At 41.6% G+C, this 18,188-nt stretch overlaps 1 pseudogene; it reads left to right on the plus strand.

Moving 5' to 3' along the window:
• The first annotated feature begins 2,253 nt into the window (after window positions 1-2,253).
• LOC120037240 lies at window positions 2,254-3,589 on the plus strand (annotated as a pseudogene).
• The last annotated feature ends 14,599 nt before the right edge of the window (window positions 3,590-18,188 follow it).

Raw genomic sequence — 18,188 nt, forward strand, 5'->3', positions numbered from 1 at the left:
CAACAGGCAGTGGAAGGTGGAATGGGGTGTCTAGCTTGATCTGAGGTCGAACAAGAGCTTTTGGAGTGGCAGGTCAGGAATTTCCTTTCTCTACCAAGACGCGCGAAGCACCTCCATATTGTCTTCTGATAAGCGTTCGGTATACACGGCTAATATCTCCGGCTCTGATTTTATTTGATACATGTGATAATAACATCGTAAAGTATGTTTTTTCAACCGAGTTTTATCAGATTATTCAACGTTTATTGGGACTTTTGGAGTTTTCCGTTCTTTGCGTCGAGAGAAAATGGGAACGTCATCAACATTGGCTAGCATTGTGGCGCGAATTCGACAGGAGAAAAGGACATTCTAAAACCAAACAACGATTTATTCTGGACCAAGGACTCCTTGTACAAGATTCTGATGGAAGCTCAGCAAAAGTAAGAACAATTTATGATGTTATTTCCTATTTCTGTGGAAAATGCTATTTCTATTCTCCGCCGTTTTGGCGGGCGCTGTCTCGCAATAACGCAAGCTGTTTGTTATGGTAAAGTTATTTTAAAAAATCTAACACGGCGGTTGCATTAAGAACCAGTGTATCTTTCATTTGCTGTACAACATGTATTTTTTAGTAAAGTTTATGATGAGTTCTTTGGTCAGATTAGGTGAGTGTCCAAAATAGCTCCTGACATTCTGGGGAAATGTTGCTACATTTTCACAATGTATAACTACGGTTTGCAGCTCTAAATATGCACATTTTCGAACAAAACATAAGTGTTTTGTATAACCTGATGTTATAAGACTGTCATCTGATGAAGTTGTTGAAGGTTAGTGATTAATTTGATATCTTTTGCTGGTTTTTGCGAATGCTATCTATGCTGTGAATAAATGTGTTTGTGTGGTTGGCTATTGTGGTAAGCTAATATAATGCTATATTGTGTTTTCGCTGTAAAACACTTAAAAAATCTGAAATATTGGCTGGATTCACAAGATGTTTATCTTTCATTTGCTGTACACCATGTATTTTTCATGAATGTTTTATGATGAGTATTTAGGTATTTCACGTTGCTCTCTGTAATTATTCTGGCTGCTTTGGTGATATTTTTTATGGTAGCTGCAATGTAAAACTATGATTTATACCTCAAATATGCACATTTTCGAACAAAACATAGATTTATTGTTTAACATGTCATAAGACTGTCATCTGATGAAGTTGTTTCTTGGTTAGTGGAAACATGGTGAATGTTTCTTGGAAACATGGTGAAAATATGCCGTTGTGTTTTTGGCTATTGTGGTGAGCTAATATAAATACATATTGTGTTTTCGCTGTAAAACATTTAAAAAATCGGAAATGATGGCTGGATTCACAAGATGTTTATCTTTCATTTGCTGTATTGGACTTGTGATTTCATGAAATTATATTATATGATATCCCTGTCCCGTTTGGCAAGGCTATGCTAGTCAGCTTTTTTGATGAGGATGCTCCCGGATCCGGGATGGGTATCACTGAAAGGTTAAGATTTGTATGAAAGACACCTATAATTCATAGCAGTCAGTATCTGCTGTGTCAACAGTTTTCATTGTGTAAAGACCAGTATCTGGCACCCCAACTCCATACTGGAGCCATGTCTCCCTGGTACGGTATAGAACAGAAACATTAACTCATGTTCTCTGGAATGCTCTTTAGGTTTCATCACCCAAAAGACATCGTAAATCTCCTCTGTCAGTGTGATCTCCCAGAGGCCATCCTCAGTAGAACACACAATAGCTATAAGAATCTTCTTTTCTGTTGCATAAAACAACCATTTGATGCAATAAAAGTATTATAACATAATCTTGCAATTTTTCACCATATTCGTCAGCAACGTCTGAGCAGAGGAACACACCCTTTGTGTTCCGACACCTCCCGATTTACACGTTGTTTAAGTGTTCACCTCTAACTGGTTTATCTCGTCTTAACAGTAGCAGCCAGGCAACGGTAGAATAGTAGCCATGTTTAGAATGTCATTTGATACGCCCTATGTGAGTACGTTATGTTGATCTGATGTTGGCTATGTTGTTAGGAAATGTACTTTGTTTATCCACAGTTATACCACATATCATTACTCTTTTATAGTTTATAGTTTAATAGTTTTTATTGTTTGAAAGTCAAGTAGCTGAGAAAAACGTAGGAACTTTGCCGAACACTCTGCATAAGTCAAGAAATGTGGACTTTGTATTTTGTAATGAGGTCATCGTCTGTTTCCATGTTTTTGATTGGCTGCAGTTGTAGTAATGGCACGAGGAAGAGGAAGGACTCTGAGGACTCTGTTCCTGTTGACACTGTCTGCAAGACTTCACTGGTCAATGCCAAGGTACAGACACACACACACACACACACACACACACACACACACACACACACACACACACACACACACACACACACACACACACACACACACACACACACACACACACACACACACACACACACACACATATATATATATTTATATGCATGGACTTACACAGGGTTTGTTAGCAGTTGATGTTACTCTTCAATAACACAGACCCCAAAGCAAATCAGCGGGAGAAAAATAGGTTTAGTCAAGGAGGACAAATCATAGATGTTATGCTGAGAGGTAGATGTTCATTCTCCCCTGTCCTCAGTTATTCTCTCCTTTCAGTGATTCTCTCCGCAGAACAAAGGAACGGGATGTAGTTTTGTAACCCAACCCTAGCCTGTGGTTGACCAATTATAATTCCTTGCAATAAATCTGGGCCAATGGCCTATTTCAGTCTCAATGTCAAGACAAATTCCTCCCATGTCTCTGACCCATTGATCAATTATTCGCTATTACAGAAAAAACACTATTTCCATTGATCGTTAGTTCTCTATCGACTTTTAGTCCTCTTGACTTTCAGTCCTCTTGGCCTTTAGTCCTCTGCGTTGTGCATTTATCTTAAAATATTATTACAAAATCAATAATTTCTTGTCTGTTTCCACAGTTTCAGGGCAGCCCTCTAACCTGAGGATAGTTCTGCTGGGGAAGACTGGAGCAGGGAAGAGTGCAACAGGAAACACCATCCTGGGGAGAGGTGCCTTTGAAGAAGAAGCCTCCTTTGTGTCTGTAACTGAAAAATGTGAGAAACAGAGTGGAGTGGTGGATGGGAGGATGATTGATGTCATCGACACCCCGGGGCTCTATGACACAACAATGTCTGAAGAAGAGATGAAAAGTGAGATAGAATAGGCCATCTACATGTCAGTCCCAGGAACCCACACCTTCCAGCTGGTGATCAGACTGGGGAGGTTCACAGAGGAGAGGAACACTGTGAAGTGGATCCAGGAGAACTTTGGAGAAGAAGCCTCAAAGTACACTATGGTGCTGTTCACTGGTAAAGATCAGTTGAAGAGTGTCTGAATCCTTGTGTTGCACTTCAGGAACTGATCAAAAGTTGTTTGGGAAGGTACTATTGTCTCAATAATGATCAGAGGGATGACCGTCTTCAGGTCAAAGAGCTGCTGAAGAAGATAGACGAGATGGTGAAGAAGAATGGAGGAAAGTACTACACCAATGAGATGTACCAGGAGGTCCAGAGGAAATTGAGAGAGGAGGAGAAGAGGAGGAGAGAGGAGATGGAGGAAGAGAGTAGGAGAAAGATGGAGGAGAAATTGGAAGAAGAAAGGAAGAAACAGAAGGAAGAAAGGTGGAGACGGGCTGAAGAAACCATAAGGAAAATATTTGTTGCATCTTCAGTAACAGTTGGGACTGCAGCACTTATTGCTGCTGAAGCAGCAGTGGTTGTGGTAGCAGGATCAGTTATAATGTGTGGGGGAGCTGTATGTGGTATAGTATTATCTTGGGTAAAGAAGAAAAGACAGTAAAAAACAGAAGTATGTTTTCTGCCCAGTGACCACAGATGGAAATTAGCTACTGTATACAGAAGCTGGTACAATACTTATGCTATTAACGTTAAGCATGGTCCTTGATGAATTAATAAACAAATTAAGTTACAAATAATTACATGTATACTGTAGGTGATTCAAAATAATACAATTAGATCAAACTTTTTGGGGTAATTTAATGAATCAATTTGTGATTCAAAAAGGGTTAAAGAGGTGAACCTCTAAAGTAAATAGATATATGATACTATTTCAGTAGACTGTTGTGGTTTAATATGTATGTATTGTACTCAGCTAAGACAACTTTAAATGTATTTAAAAAAAACTAAAAATGTCACCTAATTTTAACATTCAAAGTGCCTATTAAGTGCCAAATGAAGTAACAGGTTTGACCTAAACAGGGTTGACGATTTCATCTTAATTCAGCCATAAATCCCTTCGTGACAGGGGGAATGGATGCATAGTGTGTGCAATTGAATTCAAGCTTCACACATTTATTTTGTATTATCTCATTAGCATATGATTACCACATCCCCCATAAAAATCTGTATGTTTCTCATCATTCGTCATCCACAGAGAAAGGTGGCAGAGCTATCGACTGGGGTCATTTTAATTCCAGGTATATTAATGATCATAGCCCAAAGGTGGTTTATTCAATTTTTCACGTTTTTCATGAGTTTGTCAATCAACTTGTTCTTAACAAATCTAAATCATTGTTTAGTGATTCTGTAACAATATGGACCTAACAAAATTCAGCCGAAAACACCTAATTCTTCTCATAGTAATTTGATAAATAGGACATTTATTTGAATCTAGGTTTCTCTGGAGACATAATGACAAGTGATCCACCAGAGGGTGGAGGGGGACCTGTATCAGTAATGTTGACCAGATAGACAGATAATCTGCACAGATATACTTCCCCATGTACTCACCTTTTAACATTTTTACATTTTTACATTTTTAGTCATTTAGCAGACGCTCTTATCCAGAGCGACTTACAGTAGAGTGCATACATTTTATTAAATTTTTACATACTGAGACAAGGATATCCCTACCGGCCAAGAGCAGACGCTCTTATCCAGAGCGACTTACAGTAGAGTGCATACATTTTATTACATTTTTACATACTGAGACAAGGATATCCCTACCGGCCAAGAGCAGACGCTCTTATCCAGAGCGACTTACAGTAGAGTGCATACATTTTATTACATTATTATTATTTTTTTTATTATTATTATTTTTTTTATACATACTGAGACAAGGATATCCCTACCGGCCAAACCCTCCCTAACCCGGACGACGCTATGCCAATTGTGCGTCGCCCCACGGATCTCCCGGTTGCGGCCGGCTGCGACAGAGCCTGGGCGCGAACCCAGAGACTCTGGTGGCGCAGCTAGCACTGCGATGCAGTGCCCTAGACCACTGCGCCACCACTACTCACCTCAGATTGTACTTTTCTATACCATGTATCATATGACTGTGTACAAAACATAAATTACCTGTACTCTAGGGCAACTCTAAAAAGTATTTAGTGAATCCAGGTTTCTTCTTTCTACATACCACCAGAGGGTGGAGGGGGACCTGTATCAGTGATGTTGACCAGATAGACATATCACCTGCAGAGATGAAGCACCGTATGTACTCACCTATGGTTATAAGTGGTTATAACTAAGGATGACCATGTATAATATCTAAATGACCTTATATATATGCTTAGATGCAGTCACAACAGCTCATAAAGTCTGTTAGTGGTATGAATACTAGGTAGAACTGTAATCCAGAAACCATCTGCCCTCTGAATGTATACATAGGGGTTATTGGGGTGTATCCCCCCCCCCCCCAAAATGTATTCTATGGGAAATGTTATATAAATACCAGAATTCCTATAATATCCTCTCCCTCTACCCTCCCTCCCTGGTCTGTGTTCTGGTCTTTATTTTTCACATTTGAGAGAGAAAGTGAGCGAGCGAGAGAGAGAAATTTGCTTTGCCATCGTGCCGACATCAAAATAACCTTTCAAGTGTGAAGTCAGGAGGACTTTGAGTTAGTATCAGCCAGACTTGTTGCTGGGTTACAGGGTAAAAATAGCCATTCAACCAGTTTGGAAAAAAGTGAACAGAATGTTCTGCTCCATTGTTTTCTACAGTTTCTCTTTCCCTGTTTGGAAACATGCAGAACTAGTTCATCATCGTTCCATTGGATAATAATGGACATGTGGTGAAAGATAAGACAGGTATCTAAAGAGACATCGGCACATGTAGGATGTGTCACAAATGGCATCATATTACCTTTATTGTGCACTACTTTTGACCAGGGCCCTAGTGCACTATAGAGTGAACAGGGTGCCATTTGGGAAGAAACCCACATGTACCTCCCACAACACAATCCTCCTTCTTAAAGGCAAGAGAGAGAAGCATTTAGCATACAGTGCCTTGCAAAGTATTCACCCTGTCACGCCCTGGCCTTAGTTATCTTTGTTTTCTTTATTAATTTAGTTAGGTCAGGGTGTGACATGGGGGATGTATGTATTTTGTATTGTCTAGGGGTTTTGTATGTTTATGGGGTAGTGTCTAGTCTAGGTGTATGTATGTCTATGGTTGCCTAGATTGGTTCTCAATTAGAGACAGCTGTCTATTGTTGTCTCTGATTGGGAACCATATTTAGGCAGCCATATTCATTAGGTAGTTCGTGGGTGATTGTCTATATGTAAGTTGCCTGTGTCTGCACTTATTGTAATTATAGCTTCACGTTCGTTTGTTGTTTTTGTATAGTTTGTTTAAGTGTTCTTCGTCTTCGTTATAATAAATAGAAGATGTATTGTTATCACGCTGCTCCTTGGTCCTCTCTTCATCCAACATACAACGATCGTGACAGAATCACCCCCTTGTCGTGTTTCCTATTTTGTTGCATTACAATCTGTAATTTCAATAGATTTTTATTTGGATTTCATGTAATGGACATACAGAAAGTAGTCCAAATTGGTGAAATAAAATGAAAAAAATTACTTGTTTCAAAAAAAAAAAAAACGGAAATGTGGTGCGTGCATATGTATTCACCCACTTTGCTATGAAGCCCTTAAATAAGATCTGGTGCAACCAATTACCTTCAGAAGTCACAGAATTAGTTAAATAAAGTCTACTTGTGTGCAATCTAAGTGTCACATGATCTGTCACATGATTTCAGTATATATACACCTGTTCTGAAAGGCCCTAGATTTTGCAACACCACCAAGCAAGCGGCACCATGAAGACCAAAGAGCTCTCCAAACAGGTCAGGGACAAAGTTGTGGAGAGGTACAGATGAGGGTTGGGTTATAAAAAAATATCCGAAACTTTGAACATCCCACGGAGCACCATTACATCCATTATTAAAAAATGGTAAGAATATGGCACCACAACAAACCTGCCAAGAGAGGGCCGCCCACCAAAACTCATGGACCAGGCAAGGAGGGCATTAATCTGAGAGACAACAAAGAGACCAAAGATAACCCTGAAAGAGCTGCAAAGGTCCACAGCGAAGATTGGAGTATCTGTCCTTAGGACCACTTTAAACTGTACACTCCACAGAGCTAGGCTTTACAGAAGAGTGGTCAGAAAAAAGCCATTGCTTAAAGAAATAAGTATAACAAGTTTGGTGTAAGAAAGAAAACAAGTTTGGTGTTCGCCAAAAGGCATGTGGGAGACTCCCCAAACATATGGAAAAAGGTACCCTGGTCAGATGAGACTAAAATTGAGTTTTTTGGGCATCAAGGAAAACGCAAACCCAACACCTCTCATCACCCCAAGAATACCATCCCCACAGTGAAACATGGTGGTGGCAGCATCATGCTGTGAATTTTAGGATGCCATTAAGTAGCATAAAAAAATATTTTTTTGAATTTATTTGTAAAAAAATATAGAATTTTGCCTTTACTACTAAAGCCAATAGAAACGCATTGAATGACACATTTATAAATGGCCAACAATACAGTCCAAAAACAAAATAATAAGAAACAAGGTTTTGAAGTGTCTAAATCTTACAGTAGAATATACAGTATATCAAAGCCCAGGAAATATATAGATAGATATAGATATTTTGCACACGTATTTAACCCCATCTTTTTGGGTCCAAACCACTTGTATTATTATTATTTTTTAATTTGTCATTGTGCCCTCGAGCAAGCCAATTAACCTCAATGGCTCCAGGGATGTTGTTAATAATGTCTGACCCTGTCTAAAGACCCCAGAGACCCCAGCTCTCTGTGGGTGTTGGGATATGCAATAAACACATGTCCAACTCACACAAGTACAAGTGTGAAATAGGACAAATAAAAACAGCTACTATAGTCACCATGCTAGTGAGCCTGACCTGAAATAACCCCTGCACATCTCATGACTGTTTTTAATCATGGCAGTTATCTACAGTTTCTCTTTCCCTGTTCGGAAACATGCAAAACTAGTTCTTCATCGTTCCATTGGATAATAATGGTCATGTGGAAACATGCAGAACTAGTTCATCATCGTTCCATTGGATAATAATGGACATGTGGTAAAAGATAAGATATTAATCTAAAGAGACATCAGCACATGTAGGATGATTCACAAATGGCACCCTATTCCCTTAATAGTGCACTACTTTCTACCAGGAGCCTAGTGCACTATAAAGGGAATAGGATGCTATTTGGGAAGAAGAAGAAACCCACATGTACCCCCTACAACACAAACATCCTTCTGGAAGTCAAGAGAGTGAAGCCTTTAGCACAAGTCAACTTCACCTGGGTATCTGTGAGGCAGACAAGAGAGCTGAAGGAGGCCGGCTTATAATCCGTGTCATTGCCAAACATACTGTCCTTTCAGTAACCTTCACAAATTAACATTCTATCATTTATGAGCTTGAAGAGATCAGAGGATTTGATTCTGATTCAATAACCCTCATCGATACCTTTAAATCACAAGGGTTATGCAAATATTACAACTTTTACCTTTTTTTAGTTCAACAGATCACGTCGGCGTCCAGGTTGCTAAGTAAATGTTTTGTAAGTTAAACTGACTGGTACACAGGTAAATAGAATCCAGGTACACAGCTGACTGGTAGACAGGTAAATATAATCCAGGTACACAGCCTACATTCACCCACTCTACTGGAAATGCACCTCCTGAGGAGAAGGACTGTGAGTCTAGAGGGAGTGTTTCCATCATAACCAGCTACAGTGTTTAGTCTACTTCAGGTCACATCTGTAGTCAAATCCGGGAAGAGACAATGCTGTGTCTCTGCCCTGTTCAACTTTACATGGTCTAGATGTTATCTACAATGCTGTGTCTCTGCCCTGTTCAACTTTACATGGTCTAGATGTTATCTACAATGCTGTTTCTCTGCCCTGTTCAACTTTACATGGTCTAGATGTTATCTACAATGCTGTGTCTCTGCCCTGTTCAACTTTACATGGTCTAGATGTTATCTACAATGCTGTGTCTCTGCCCTGTTCAACTTTACATGGTCTAGATGTTATCTACAATGCTGTGTCTCTGCCCTGTTCAACTTTACATGGTCTAGATGTTATCTACAATGCTGTGTCTCTACCCTGTTCAACTTTACATGGTCTAGATGTTATCTACAATGCTGTGTCTCTGCCCTGTTCAACTTTACATGGTCTAGATGTTATCTACAATGCTGTGTCTCTGCCCTGTTCAACTTTACATGGTCTAGATGTTATCTACAATGCTGTGCCTCTGCTCTGTTCAACTTTACATGGTCTAGATGTTATCTACAATGCTGTGCCTCTGCTCTGTTCAACTTTACATGGTCTAGTTGTTATCTACAATGCTGTGCCTCTGCCCTGTTCAAGTTTACATGGTCTAGATGTTATCTACAATGCTGTGTCTCTGCCCTGTTCAAGTTTACATGGTCTAGATGTTATCTACAATGCTGTGTCTCTACCCTGTTCAACTTTACATGGTCTAGTTGTTATCTACAAAGCTGTGTCTCTGCCCTGTTCAACTTGTATATGGTCTAGTTGTTATCTACAATGCTGTGCCTTATCAGTTGTTTGATCAAATTAAACCTTTCTGCTAGTTTCTTCTTATCTCTACTTTCATGGTCTCTCTAAACTGACATATGGAATTGTTTTAAGATGTCAAACCATGGATCATTTAGCTATTTGATTTATAATTTTAGGATGCCTTTAAGTCACCTAAAAACATATAAAACAATTTATTTGAGAAAATATTGAATTTGGCCTTTACTACTAAAGCCTAAAGAAAAGCATTGAATAACACATTCATAAATGGCCCAAAATACAGTCCAAAAATGTATCATAAGAAACATTGTTTTGAAGTGTCTGTCCTATATCTTACAGTAGGATTTACAGTATAATAAAGCTCAGGAAAAATATAAATAGATATTTTGTACACATATTTATCCCCTTCTTTTTGGGTCGGCACCAAACTACCTTCATACTTGCATTCATTTTTTATTTGACATGTGTTTACATTTCATTGAAATGATATAGAAACATTGATTAAACCAGTGTGTGCCCAGGGTGATGTTTGGATTAAGTCTTGTGTCAGGTGAACTGTTGAGTCCTCACCTTAAGTCTAATAATTTTTTCAGAATCTCAAAACTCTTCCCTTTAATTGCTACCATGGTTATGCTTCCCATATTTATTCTGTAAGAAACATTTCAATTTAGCCCTATCCATAAAAGCCAATTCCCACGAGTGTAAAGGGTTAAGGTCAACGGTAGCATGAAAACCTTGTACCAAGACATTTTAGCCAAAAAGCTGGTTGTGTAGCGGGGTGCGTAATTGGCGGCTGATAAGTCAGGCACAAGAGAGCAGAACTGGGAAATAACCGGAGATTTATTAAGCATAACCAACGGAATCCAGAACAAGAAGATAAATAACCCGTCGGGCACAAAAATAACCCGTCGTGCACTCACGGGGAACGTACACAAGCACTACAATAAACAATCCCACACAAAGACATGGGGGGAAAAAGGGTTAAATACACAACAAGACATTGAGAGGATTGAAACCAGGTGTGAGGAAAAACAAGACAAAACAAATGGAAAATTAAAAATGGATCGATGATGGCTAGAAGACCGGCGACGCCGACCGCTGAGCGCCGCCCGAAAAAGGAGAGGACCCGACTTCGGTGGAAGTCGTGACAGTACCCCCCCCCCCCTTGACGCACTGAATCCCAGGATGACCAGAGGAGGGTGACGTGTGGGCCAAATCGATCAACCGGTCACGGACAGCAGACGCAATGTACAGACGCCCAGCGGGACACTGAAGGTTACGTGAAGGGCTCTGCACGTAACGCCTGCTCAATGTCCGCGTCCAGCTCACACACTACCGGCGCCACCAGGCAGGAGGCCGAGAGTATGTGAGTGGGATCTATGTTCCGCTCCTCTGTGTCATACAGTTGGTACAGTGCGTTTTGGGAACCTAGTCTGTAGGAAAGGGAAAAACAAAAATGGTGAAAAACATGGCCCACCTTGCCTGGCGAGGGTTCAGTCTCTTCGCTGCCCACATGTACTGCAGATTGCGGTTGTCAGTCCAGATTAGAAAAGGGTGTTTAGCCCCCTCAAGCCAATGTCTCCATGCCTCCAGAGCCTTGACAACAGCCAACAGCTCCCGGTCCCCCACGTCATAGTTTCGCTCCGCAAGGCTGAGCTTTTTCGAGAAGAAGGCACAGGCGTACCACCACTATGAACGCCAAAGAGGGATCGGGATGGGCCAGCACGGGAGCCGAGGTAAACAGAGCCCTCAGGTGACCAAAAGCCCTGTCCACCTCAGCTGACCACTGCGAACGTACCGGGCCCCCCTTCAGCAGTGAGGTAATGGGAGCCGCTACCTGACCAAAACCCCGGATAAACTTCCGGTAGTAATTGGCAAACCCTAGGAACCGCTTCACTTCCTTTACCGAGGTGGGAGTCGACCAATTACGCACGGCTGAAATGCGGTCACTCTTCTTCTCCACCCTCGAGGTGGAAATGCGCTACCCTAGGAAGAAGACGGACTGCTGGAAGAACAGGCATTTCTCAGCCTTGACGTACAGGTCATGCTTCAACAGTCGACCAAGCACCCTGCGCACCAGGGACACATGCTTGGCGCGTGTAGCGGAGTATATCAGAATGTCATCAATATACACCACTACACCCTGCCCATGCAGGTCCTTGAAAATCTCGTCTACACAGGCTTGGAAGACTGATGGAGCATTCATCAACCCATACGGCATGAAGAGGTACTCATAATGGTTGTTAGCACTCCTGAGATCTAGTTTGGTGAAGAAGCACGCCCTGTGCATTTACTCAATCACCGTGGCGATAAGAGGTAGCGGGTAACTGTACCTCACCGTGATCTGATTTAGGCCTCGTTGGTCAATACACGGGAGCAGACCTGCCTGCTTCTTCTTCACAAAAAATAAACTTGAGGAGGTTGGTGATGTGGAGGACCAAATGTACCCCTGACGCAGGGATTCGGAGACATATGTTTCCATAGCCACCGTCTCCACCACTGAGAGGGGATACACGTGACTCCTGCGAAGTTCAGCGTCTACCAAGAGATTTATCGCACAATCGCCCCGTCGATGGGGTGGTGATTGAGTCGCCTTCTTTTTGGAGAAGGCGAGAGCCAAATCTGCATATTCAGGGGGAATGCGCACAGTGGAGACCTGGTCCAGATGGCCTCTCTAATTGTGGCCTTCCTAATCAACTCCGACCCTAATGGTTGACTGTCTAAGGCGTGAACGGGGAAGGGCACAGCCACGGGAACAATGGGGATCCCTAAACTAAGGGTGAACGATCTGTCTATAAAATTCCCAGCCACGCCTGAATCGACGAGCACCTTATGCTGGGAATGCGGGGAAAACTCCGGAAAAGAAACATACAAAAACATGTGTGCAACAGAGGGCTCTTGATGAGAAGGGTGCCGGCTCACCTGGGATGACGCCAGAGTGCCCTGCCTGCTTGCTCGATCCCCAGAGGATGGAACCAACTTCACCCGCCGCTCTTCCCTCGGGTGGATGGTCGAAGACTGCCCGGAAGCGAAATCCTCAAAATGGTCCAGGGCCAGATTTCCTTCTCCCCACACGGCGTTGGCCCACTCCAAGGCTTTCCCAGAGAGGCACGAGACAAGGGCGTACACCTTCTCACGACCTGAAGGAGCCGGGTGGACGGATGCCAGGTAGAGGTCGAGTTGCAACAGGAAACCCTGGCAGCGTGCAGCCGTCCTGTCATACTCCTGGGGAAGGGCGAGACAAATCTCACTGGGACCGGGTGATGGGGGGGGGGGGGGTGAATACATTTACATTTACATTTAAGTCATTTAGCAGACGCGATTTACAAATTGGAAAGTTCATACATATTCATCCTGGTCCCCCCGTGGGGAACCCACAACCCTGGCGTTGCAAGCGCCATGCTCTACCAACTGAGCCACGCGGGACCAGAGAGAATAGTGGAGTCCCTGGTTGTGCTGGTGGAGGCACTGGAGGAACCCCCTTTCTCTCTACATATTGCCACTACATATTGCCACTTTAAGTCATCACAATTTTCAATTCATCACTGAGTTAACACTCAGTAAGGAGCACCAGGGCCAAAGCATGCACAGTAATTAGGGCATTCATCATACTATTATTTTATTAATAGTAGTGCTACAAATAACCAATAAAGATCTCAGCAGGAAATCGTGCATTACAAACTACACAATATTATTATTCACTGGTGTAGATCAGCGAGAGGGAAAACCAGAAGAGGAAGAAACTTTTCCTCTTGCTGATCTGGAGAGTCAGGAGCTTCAGACACTAGTCAATATGTGGAGGCAGATATCATGTCTTCAACAATAGAGAGAAGAGAGACTGTACTCAGGTCAGAGAGCTGCTGAGGAAGATAGAGGAGATGGTGAAGAGGAATGGAGGAAAATACTACACCAGTATGAGAAAGAGATCAAGAAAAATCAGTTGTTAGTGTTGGTTTAACAAGCCGCTATAGGAGTCGTCTGTGCAATTACAACAGTAGGACTAGGTCTTATTGCAGCCGCAAAAGAGGTTGCAGTTGTAGGGACAGTGATGGGGGAAGGAGCAGCAACAACTATAGGAACAGCTATAGGACGAGGGATAACAAACAGGCAACAAAATCGAAACTCTCGGGAGGCGGGATGAGACAGACAGGCAGTGTTTCTCAGCCAGTCAAAATCATGAAACAGCAACATTTTTATGGATATATACAAAGAAATGTCAATTGAAAAAATGTCAAACGAAACGAAGTGCAGCTAGTTTGCAGTCTTTCCAGCTTCAGTATGAAGTGATTGTGTTATCTGTGTTGTTGGCTAGCTCCTCTGAACAACAGTGTTCTGATGAGAAAGTACATTTTCTATGCCAGGTAAAATCGCGCATCATTAGCTCATTGTCATGGATGTCTCCAAATAAATATCACTAGAAAAAAGTTTAAACAAATGCAAATGCAGCTACTTTGTTGTTATAAAAGTGATAATGTGTTTGGAGGATATAAACAGCATGTGCACGGTTTGTCTCGGGCCTAACACCCGTACCAGCATCCTCTTAACACTGGCTTCACGGGAATTATCAAATCACTATACTTCGTTACTATATTTCTACTGTACTTTATTACTGTATTTCAACTGTATCTCATTACTGTATCTCTACTGTACTTCATAATCCAGGGGAAGGGATGGGGGCTCAGAACTGTAGGACAATTATTACTAAAACAATAACATTAGATTAACTTCTATTTGTATTACTATAACAATTGCAATAGAGGGATTTCTACATTGTAAACCTACAGAGAGGGATTTTGTATTGTATACCTACGGAAAGAGAGAGAGAGAGATTTACATGAAATGAGACAAAATGTGTTACTGTGTCAAGCCTAGGTTCATATATTTTCTGGACTTCAGCTACTCCGACTGCATACACACATCATTTAATTTTACATACAAAATTCATTTCTAGAAAATAAAATACCTGATAACAGCTGAACTCAATGTTCTTGGGCTATTTTTCTGATACATCCCTCTCGTCGTCAACTTGAACACAAAACTCTCTGGTCTGATGGGTCCCTTTAGTGGTGACCTGAACACAACACTCTCTGGTCTGATGGGTCCCTTTAGTGGTGACCTTGAACACAAAACTCTCTGGTCTGATGGGTCCCTTTAGTGGTGACCTTGAACAGAAAACTCTCTGGTCTGATGGGTCCCTTTAGTGGTGACCTTGAACACAACACTCTCTGGTCTGATGGGTCCCTTTAGTGGTGACCTTGAACACAACACTCTCTGGTCTGATGGGTCCCTTTAGTGGTGACCTTGAACACAACACTCTCTGGTCTGATGGGTCCCTTTAGTGGTGACCTTGAACACAAAACTCTCTGGTCTGATGGGTCCCTTTAGTGGTGACCTTGAACACAACACTCTCTGGTCTGATGGGTCCCTCTAGTGGTGACCTTGAACACAACACTCTCTGGTCTGATGGGTCCCTTTAGTGGTGACCTTGAACACAACACTCTCTGGTCTGATGGGTCCCTCTAGTGGTGACCTTGAACACAACACTCTCTGGTCTGATGGGTCCCTTTAGTGGTGACCTTGAACACAACACTCTCTGGTCTGATGGGTCCCTTTAGTGGTGACCTTGAACACAACACTCTCTGGTCTGATGGGTCCCTTTAGTGGTGACCTTGAACACAACACTGTCTGGTCTGAGTGGTGACCTAGAACACAACACTCTCTGGTCTGATGGGTCCCTCTAGTGGTGACCTTGAACACAACACTCTCTGGTCTGATGGGTCCCTTTAGTGGTGACCTTGAACACAACACTCTCTGGTCTGATGGGTCCCTCTAGTGGTGACCTTGAACACAACACTCTCTGGTCTGATGGGTCCCTCTAGTGGTGACCTTGAACACAACACTCTCTGGATCAGTGGCGTTGGAAAGAGCACAAACAGATCTGGGAACTGATTCAGGCTTTCAGTCAAAACAGACAGTCATAAAATAAATTATAAGGAACAATATTTTGAAATGTCTGTCCTATATCTAGGCCATATAAGAAAGCTGAAAAAATATATATAACATTTTTGGACACATACTTAGCTCGTTTTTTTGTTGTTAGCACAAAACTACTTCCATTCATTTTTTAAAACCGGTACGGGGTTACCTTCAGACTAGTCCAGTGACACTTGTGGGGGTCGTAGAGCAAAACGGAGAACACCAATGTATAACGCCATAACAAAACCACAATAACAGTGCCATTACAGTTGTGATCACTAATATTGGCACACTTGCATGATTCAATATTTGTTTTAATTGAGTTGAAATTGAAAAAACGTTGTGTTCACATGTATTTGTTTGACTTACAACTGTACAGGACCAAGAAAAAAATATTCTGAATTAATTAGTTTACAACTTAAACATGCAGAACTAGTTCATCATCGTTCCATTGGATAATAATGGACATGTGGAAACATGCGGAACTAGTTCATCATCGTTCCATTGGATAATAATGGACATGTGGAAACATGCGGAACTAGTTCATCATCGTTCCATTGGATAATAATGGACATGTGTGTCACGTTCCTGACCTGTTTTCTGTTGTTTTTGTATGTACTTAGTCGGTCAGGGCGTGAGTTGGGGTGGGCATTCTATGTTATGTGTATCTATGTTGGTTTATGGGTTACCTGATATGGTTCTCAATTAGAGGCAGGAGGTTTTCATTTCCTCTGATTGAGAACCATATTAAGGTAGGATGTTCTCACTGTTTGTTTGTGGGTGATTGTCTCCTGTGTTTGTATGTTGGTACCACATGGGACTGTATCGTTCGTTCGTTTGTTTTGTAGTCTGTACCTGTTCGTGCGTTCTTCGTTGTATGTAAGTTCTAAAGTTCAGGTCTGTCTACGTCGTTTGTTGTTTTGTAGTTCGTTTAAGAGTTTTTTCGTCTTCGTCTGTTTTTTGTAATAAATTCATTATGTCAATTTACCACGCTGCATTTTGGTCATCTGATCCTTCTCGCCTCTCCTCGTCTGAGGAGGAGGACGAAGTAGACGTTCGTTACAATGTGGTAACATGCAGAACTAGTTCATCATCGTTCCATTGGATAATAATGGACATGTGGTAACATGCAGAACTAGTTCATCATCGTTCCATTGGATAATAATGGACATGTGGTAACATGCAGAACTAGTTCATCATCGTTCCATTGGATAATAATGGACATGTGGTAACATGCAGAACTAGTTCATCATCGTTCCATTGCATAATAATGGACATGTGGTAACATACAGAACTAGTTCATCATCGTTCTATTGGATAATAATGGACATGTGGTAACATGCAGAACAAGTTCATCATTGTTCCATTGGATAATAATGGTCATGTGGTAACATGCAGAACTAGTTCATCATCGTTCCATTGGATTATAATGGACATGTGGTAACATGCAGAACTAGTTCATAATCGTTCCTTTGGATAATAATGGACATGTGGTAACATGCAGAACTAGTTCATCATCATTCCATTGGATAATAATGGACATGTGGCAACATGCAGAACTAGTTCATCATCGTTCCATTGGATAATAATGGACATGTGGTAACATGCAGAACTAGTTCATCATCGTTCCATTGGATAATAATGGACATGAGGTAACATGCAGAACTAGTTCATCATCGTTCCATTGGATAATAATGGACATGTGGTAACATGCAGAACTAGTTCATCATCGTTCCATTGGATAATAATGGACATGTGGTAACATGCAGAACTAGTTCATCATCGTTCCATTGGATAATAATGGACATGTGGAAACATGCAGAACTAGTTCATCATTGTTCCATTGGATAATAATGGTCATGTGGTAAAAGATAAGACAGGTATCTAAAGAGACATCGGCACATGTAGGAGGCGTCACAAATGGCACCATGTTCCCTTAATAGTGAACTACTTTAACCAGGACCCTAGTACACTACTTTAACCAGGACCCTAGTGCACAACTTTTCTTCACGCAAATGTTGGGGATTTGGGCCTGTTCTCGAGAAGGCAGTATATCCTTTGTGTCGGACTCGTTAAATAAAAAACCTTCATCCAGTTCGAGGTGAGTAATCGCTGTTCTAATATCCAAAACCTCTTTTCGGTCATAAGAGACGGTAGCAGCAACATTATTAACAAAACAAGTAAAACATTTTTGAAACAACGCTAAAAAAGTAACAAAATTTCACAGTTGGTTAGGAGCCCGTAAAACAGCAGCCATCCCAGTCAGTTAGGAGCCCATTAAACGGAAGCCATCCCAGTTGGTTAGGAGCCCATAAAACGGCAGCCATCCCAGTTGGTTAGGAGCCCGTA

This window comes from Salvelinus namaycush, unplaced genomic scaffold, assembly GCF_016432855.1.
Source record: "Salvelinus namaycush isolate Seneca unplaced genomic scaffold, SaNama_1.0 Scaffold165, whole genome shotgun sequence".
In the NCBI taxonomy this organism is placed as follows: domain Eukaryota; kingdom Metazoa; phylum Chordata; class Actinopteri; order Salmoniformes; family Salmonidae; genus Salvelinus; species Salvelinus namaycush.